Here is a 6544-nt window from a genome sequence, read left to right on the forward strand (position 1 = left end):
AAGCAACCTAAGGGAACAGGGGAGACAGTATTTATAGGTTCTCTTTCCAATGGTTAATTATTGAGCTGGCAAAGAGAAAGGAAAGAGGTAAATCTGGGGGTGGGGAATAAGGAATGTGTGATGGGATATGGGATGGGGGGGGGGCAGTTTGCTGAGGGCACTTTATTGCAGTGCCAGAACCCAGGCCATCAGGCTGGAGACTTGAAGGCCCATGGTAGCTATGTTACGACTTTTTGAACAGGGACAGGCAGATTCCTGCCTCTTTGTGCCTCAGTTTCCCTGTCTGGATAATGAGTGGTACACAATTTCTTCATTTTATTCAGAAAATATTTACTGAGTACCTGTAAGATGCTAGTTGGTAGACTAGTTATGGGGTCCAGTGAAAAACAAGAGAGATAAGGTCCTTGCTCCCAGTGACCTCACATTCAAGAAAGGCCTCTAAGTGCCTGGCTAGCTCTTAACTGCATGTGTGGTGACAGGTTGTGGGAATGAATGGGAGAAGCAGAATGAAAGAGACACAGATTAAAAATGTGGGACCTAAAGTTAGCCTTTCACGCATTGATTTATCCATATGTTTTTCTGAACAATGTATGCCTGGCATGTGGTAAGCACTGATAAGATGGTAGCTGTTGTTTCTCCAGTGAGGTATATAGAGTGGGCAATTGAGCTCTGGGGCTGGGCTTCCCAGGCACCCTTCTTACTTTGGGAGTGGACCCTAAGCCCCAAATGTTCTCATCATCACTGACCAAAGCTGGCCTTTTGTCAGGCTCCTAAACATCCTTATGAGAAGTTATCCTGATGCTCCAATCCCCTGCTGCCTTTCCCAACCCTAATCCCAGGTACCTGGGCTGCAGTCTGGGCAGAATGTACCCATGATAAATGGTTCCTAAAGCCAAACTAGAAGAGGTGTCCTTAGTCCCTGCCTACCCCTGTGGCTCTTTGGTCTGGTCTCTTCCAGCCTCCACAGAGGCAATGGGTGAGGGGAACTGGCTTCTGAGAGAGGAGTGTCCTCCATTCTCTTAAGTATTTCCCTAGGGAAAGGCTCCAGGAGGCTCCTTCAGTTGATCCAGGGGACTAGAAGTGCCCTGTGCCAGGGACTGCACACAAGCTGGATTCTGCTGAGCAGAGGCACAGACTGGTGGCCTCCCTCCCTGGCTGCCCTCATGCCTGTTCAGTGGAACCTGAGAAGACAGAGGCCAGAAACTGATAGAGTGAGAATGTTCCTGAGAGCTTCTTTCCCCTCCTGGGGGAACTGAACCACGAAACTGGAAGGGTAGGGAAGGGACTTACTCAAGGGCACACAGGAATTGGTGACAGGTTAGTCCCTAGAGCCAGCTGCCTTGCATCACAGACTACAGCTGAGTGTCCTTCCTATATGCTGTTGTATTGTTCTCCCAGAATCCCCAGGAGTCTGTGTGAGTGCATGAACTAAACATATATACACACACAAATATATACACATATATATTCTTTATATTGACAATACTATACACATATAGTATTTATATTGACAAACTACGTAAGTTTACACAAGGCAATTACCAAAAGGACACATAACCCTGAGGAAAATGATCCTGGAAGGTTTAGGCACAGGCCTGGAAAACGTACTAGCAGTTCATCCCCCATCCCTGGGGTCCCCTCTCCTGTGGCACCTCACACAGCTCTGAAGTCAAGCACAAGAGCTTGGAGGTATCTGTAAGGGCCAGACCTCCTGGTTCATGGCCTAGACCCAGAACTGGGCACCTCAAACCCATGGCAGCTCTCCCCTGCTTAAAAAAAAAAAAAAAAGAAAGAAAGAAAAAAAAATTATAAAAAAAAAAAAGAAAAGCTCAGCCTCCTGCCTAAACCTCCAAGGCGTGTTCCACCCTTCCTCTCTCTCTCCCTCCCCCACCTATGCAGCCAGGCCTTTGAGGCCAGCCTGACAGTTAGCTGCCCTTGCCCTGTCTTCAGCACCCCTGCACACACTAATAGCCATGGCAGTAACATGCTTTCACATGCAAATTTCTATGGAATTCTCAGCCCCTGCCAGTGCCTCAGCCCCCAAGGCCTCCCCCTGGGCAGATTCAGAGAAGAGAATAGAATCTTTCAAGCTGTTAGGGCCTTTATAGACCTTCTAGTCCAACCCCCTTGTTGGATGGATGGGAAAACTGAGGCCCAGGGAGAGGAAAAAGGAACTGCCCACAGTCACATAGAGAGTTCACAGGGCCTGGCCCTCGCCCAGCTCTTCTGACTTCCAGCCCATTGCCTCTTCAAACCACCACACAGCCTCCCAATGTCCCCATCCCCGCCCCCATAACAGGTTGTTTACTGTGGGCTCTGAGATCCTTCCCTCTGGCATCCCTCAATGGGGACTAGGAGTGTGAAATCCAGAGAGGCCAGAGGTACCCAGAACTTCAGGACATTGGCCTGGGAAGGGAGCAGTCTCCTTCTAAACAGGCATCAGATAGGATTTGCTCATTTCCAGCTCTTTGTGCCCCATGCCCCCCCCCATTCCATGATCCTGACCAAACTACTCTCAACTCTCCACCTGACACGCCAGCCATGCCTAGCCTTCTCATGGGCTCCAGCAGCACTAGCTCTTCTCAGCTGTGTGCATCAATTCTCGGCTGGTGTTGTCACCAGTCACGCCTGCGCACTAGGAGGCCCCAAGAAGCCAGGGCTCTGACAGGCATGGAAAATCTCTCTTCCTTTCAGCTCAGCTCCAACCAGATCAGAATTTTCTGAAATGAACTTTAGAAGGAAACAAAAATAAACACAAGAGGGGAGAAAGAGACCCATTTACAAAACATAGGTGCCTGCTCTCCACTTGGCTAAGGTCTTGGGCACAGATGAGCCCAAGCTAGAAACTTCCTGGTTACCTCTGCATCTCTGTCTTCAGTTCTGCCTCTGAGACAGTGCTTGACTCTGCCCTTTCTGGCCACCCCCAATGCCCCCACCCTGGATCAAGACACCTTCATCTTGCTTGACTATGGCACCTGCCTCCTAACTCATCTCTCTACTTCCTTCCTGCCCCCTCTCCAGCAAAACGGCAGCCATAGCCATGTTTCCCAACATCAATCCTGATCTTGTCGATCTATCTTTCAAATTTGCCAACCAGCCTTCAACTCCTCAGTCCCACTGTCAGGGTCCTGGGTAGTTGGCACGTGCCCCTCTCATAAGCCTCCTGCTGCGGCCCCTCCATACCACACTCATCTGACACCCCAACAACACAAAGCCACTCACTGGGCCCTGGCCAGAACAGGCACCCTTATGTCTCTGAGCTCTTCCATATATATTTCCAGCACCAGAAAGGCCCATCCCCTTACTCTTGGCCTGGCACACACCTATTGATCCTTCACAGATGCTCTGACCTGCAAATCCAGGCAACGTTGGTGCTCTCGCCTCAGCTCTCACAGCCTGCCTGCTCACACTATGTGACCTGTCTGTTTCCCCCAAACAGAGCTTAGCAGAGAGACATTATCAGCGAACCTTTGAAAGGTTTGTCCAATTGAATAAAATGGGCTGGGACAGTCCTCCAGGACTCTCTCCCTGGCCTCCAGCTGCTCACATCACCATCCAGCAAATCTGGAGAGTCGATGTCTTATATTACCCTACAATAGATGTGAATGTTTATGGAGTGCTGCTTACGGGTCAGGCGCCATGCCCGGTACTTCACATGCATTGCTTTGTTGGCACCACATATCCTAGTGAGGGCTCATGCATCCTTTATCTGAGGTAACACCATGACTAGCCCTGTTTTACCAATGAGGAAACGGAGGCTCAGAGAGGGAAAGTTACTTACCCACAGCCACAGGACAGTAGGAAGTTGGAGAGCAAAGATTCGAACCCAAGAAACCTGAGACCGTAATGCAAGTGCTTAGGTGCTTGCTGTTGGTTGGCCATGCTGGCAGGGCTGGTGCTGCAATCTGCACCCTTGATAACAAGCCTGTGGCTTTGGTAGTTAAGAGCCCAGAGGCTACCAGGGTTTACATCCTACTCTGGCCACTTCTAGTAAGTGACTTAAAACCCTCTGTGTTGCTGTTTTTTCCTCCATAAGATGGGCTGAGAGCAGCTGCCAACTCCTGCTACTATACTGAGGATAGAGTCACACAGGAGTTTTTGTGTGTGCATGAAGCAAACAAATCTAAATATGTATGCAGTATTTATATTGACAGTGTATTTAAGTTTACACAAGGCAATTACCAAAAAGACACATTATAACCCAGAGGAAAACATGGCCCAGTGACTGGTAGATGAACGTCACTCACCCTTTCAGTCCTGAGACAGTCTCGGGTTCCTGTCCCCCTGCTGCAGCAGCCCAACATCCACTCAAAGCTGGTCTCTGTACCGACATTTGAATTGAGAGGCTCGGAGACCTGAGACCTTTCAATCTGCTGTGCCCCCACGTGGCTTGGAATTGGGGTCTGGAGGCCCACATTTGGAGGCCCGACCTTGCTAGTGATTCTCGAACAAGTCATGTCTTCTCTCAAGCCCCGGGCTTCTTCAGCTGTTGAGAACGGAATGACATAAGCAAAATTGCTTTGTAAAGGCAGGAACTAAATGGAGGAACTGGAACTTCCCATGAGAATGTGCATTCCTTCGGGATTGTCACTCTGTCTCTCCCATCCGGAATCTACCCTGTTGAGGCTCCGCCGGCCAGAGGCCAGTTCCATGGCAGGGACACACTCTCTGGTGGTCACCTGGCCGGGGCAGGGGGCAGGGAGCTTCTGTTAAGTCAACAAGCATGTGTTGCCCTATTTAAGAGAATCTTGTTAGCCAAACCGTGAGAGTCAGAGACAATCTTGTTCAGATCTTTGACAAGGTCACCCCAGCTTCCAGGTCCTGCTTGGGAAGAAGAACACTGCACTGAAACTGAAAGGCTTCTTTCTACACTCTGCTAGGCTGATATTTAAGCTAACACAGCCGTTCTGAAGGCTACTTACATAATAATATAGATAAAAAGTCTAAGTGCAGATCATCTGACCCAGGATTCCAGAGTAGGTGAAGGCCCTCTATAAGGAATTTAAAATCACAGTTGCATGTCCTTTTCAGTCTTAGTATCAACACATCGGAGAAACCTCCAAAGTCGCCTTTTCTGGGAAGTTTTTTTTGGGTTGCACACGTGCACATGCACACACACAAATGTGCGTGCGCCCCTCCAATAAAATGAAAAAATTTTGATGTAGCATATATTAACTATTTTCTCCTTCCCAGTTCCCCTTCTGAGCTCTGCATGCATCTGGATTCTAGCACATTGGATCACGTCTCAATAACCCAGTTTTCTCCTCTCTGAAAAGGGGCTGCTGACATTACCAATGGTGTGGGATTGACAAGAGGTCATGAGGTCATACATGTAAAGCCCTTAGCACAGATCCTGGCATGCTGAACCACTCAATCCATTTTACTACTACGATTGCCATCTCCATGTGAGATAATTACGTGACTGTGACTGCCTCTGTCATTAGGCCTTGATCTCTTCAAGGGTAAGGGTGATGCTATATTTTTTTCTCTCTGGATCTCCAGGGCGCAGTGCAGACCTTGGCCCACAGTAAGTATTTAGTGAGTTTGGTGAAAAGAGAAATTTAGCCCAATGCCATCAATATGGAGGAGAGGCAGCTGAGGCCCAGGAGAAGGCAACTCAGGAGTTGAGACTAGAATTCAAGTGTTTGTCCTCTAACTGTGGAAACTTGGGGTCTTGGGGAGTGAGGGTAGGGTTGGTGGGCAGCCTTCTGGATACTTTCACCTAAGGCACCTCAGCTTATCTCGAGCTGCGAGGTCTGAGGGCCCTGTGGATCTGCACGGGCACCAGGCTGGGGACAGTGGAGTTGACTCTCCTCCCCATTCTTGCCCTCATTTCTGCCATCTTGGGCTCTAGCTTGGCTCAGATTCATTAACTGTCTAAATATATATATATGGTACCCAGGGTCCATGGGCAGACTGCAACAGAGCTGGGGTCCCATCAGGGCCAGAGTCTCAGACAGCAGTGCTGGCAGAGGGCTGGCTGGAGGGGGCCTTGTGAGGGGGAAGCCTAGGAACTGCTAATGTGATGATTGATGGGGAGGTGAGTGAAGTCAGGCCAGCACCAGGCCCATAGAACCCCCACTCACATCCCATTTTAGCTACCTATCCCTGACCACCCAGGTCCAACCCTCATCTCCAGATTGGCTTGGCACCACCCCCACTATACACACCCCCATCCTTCCTCCTGGGTCCCTGAGCACTGTACTCTTGAAGTACAGAACCTAAGCAGTGGATGATCAGAAGTGGGGGTGGGTTTCCCCTGGCTCTCTCCTGCTTATTATTGTAAGGGTTATTTCTCTAATCAAAACTCCCCAATTACCCAAGGGCCCCTCTGATTAATATTCCATGATAACAGTAACAGGTCACATCTGGCTGCAGGAGCTGGAACACGACACTCCAGGAGTTCCATGATTGGTCTGCAGGAAGAATAATAAACTTCCTTTCTCCTGCCCCCCTTTCTCTTCCTTCCCATTCAGAGGCTCCCCTTTTCTTCTACCTCCCCTTCCCCAGCCCTCACTCTGCCCCTCTCCACCCCCATCCTGGC

The sequence above is a fragment of the Talpa europaea genome, assembly GCF_964194135.1.
Source record: "Talpa europaea genome assembly, chromosome: X".
In the NCBI taxonomy this organism is placed as follows: Eukaryota; Metazoa; Chordata; class Mammalia; order Eulipotyphla; family Talpidae; genus Talpa; species Talpa europaea.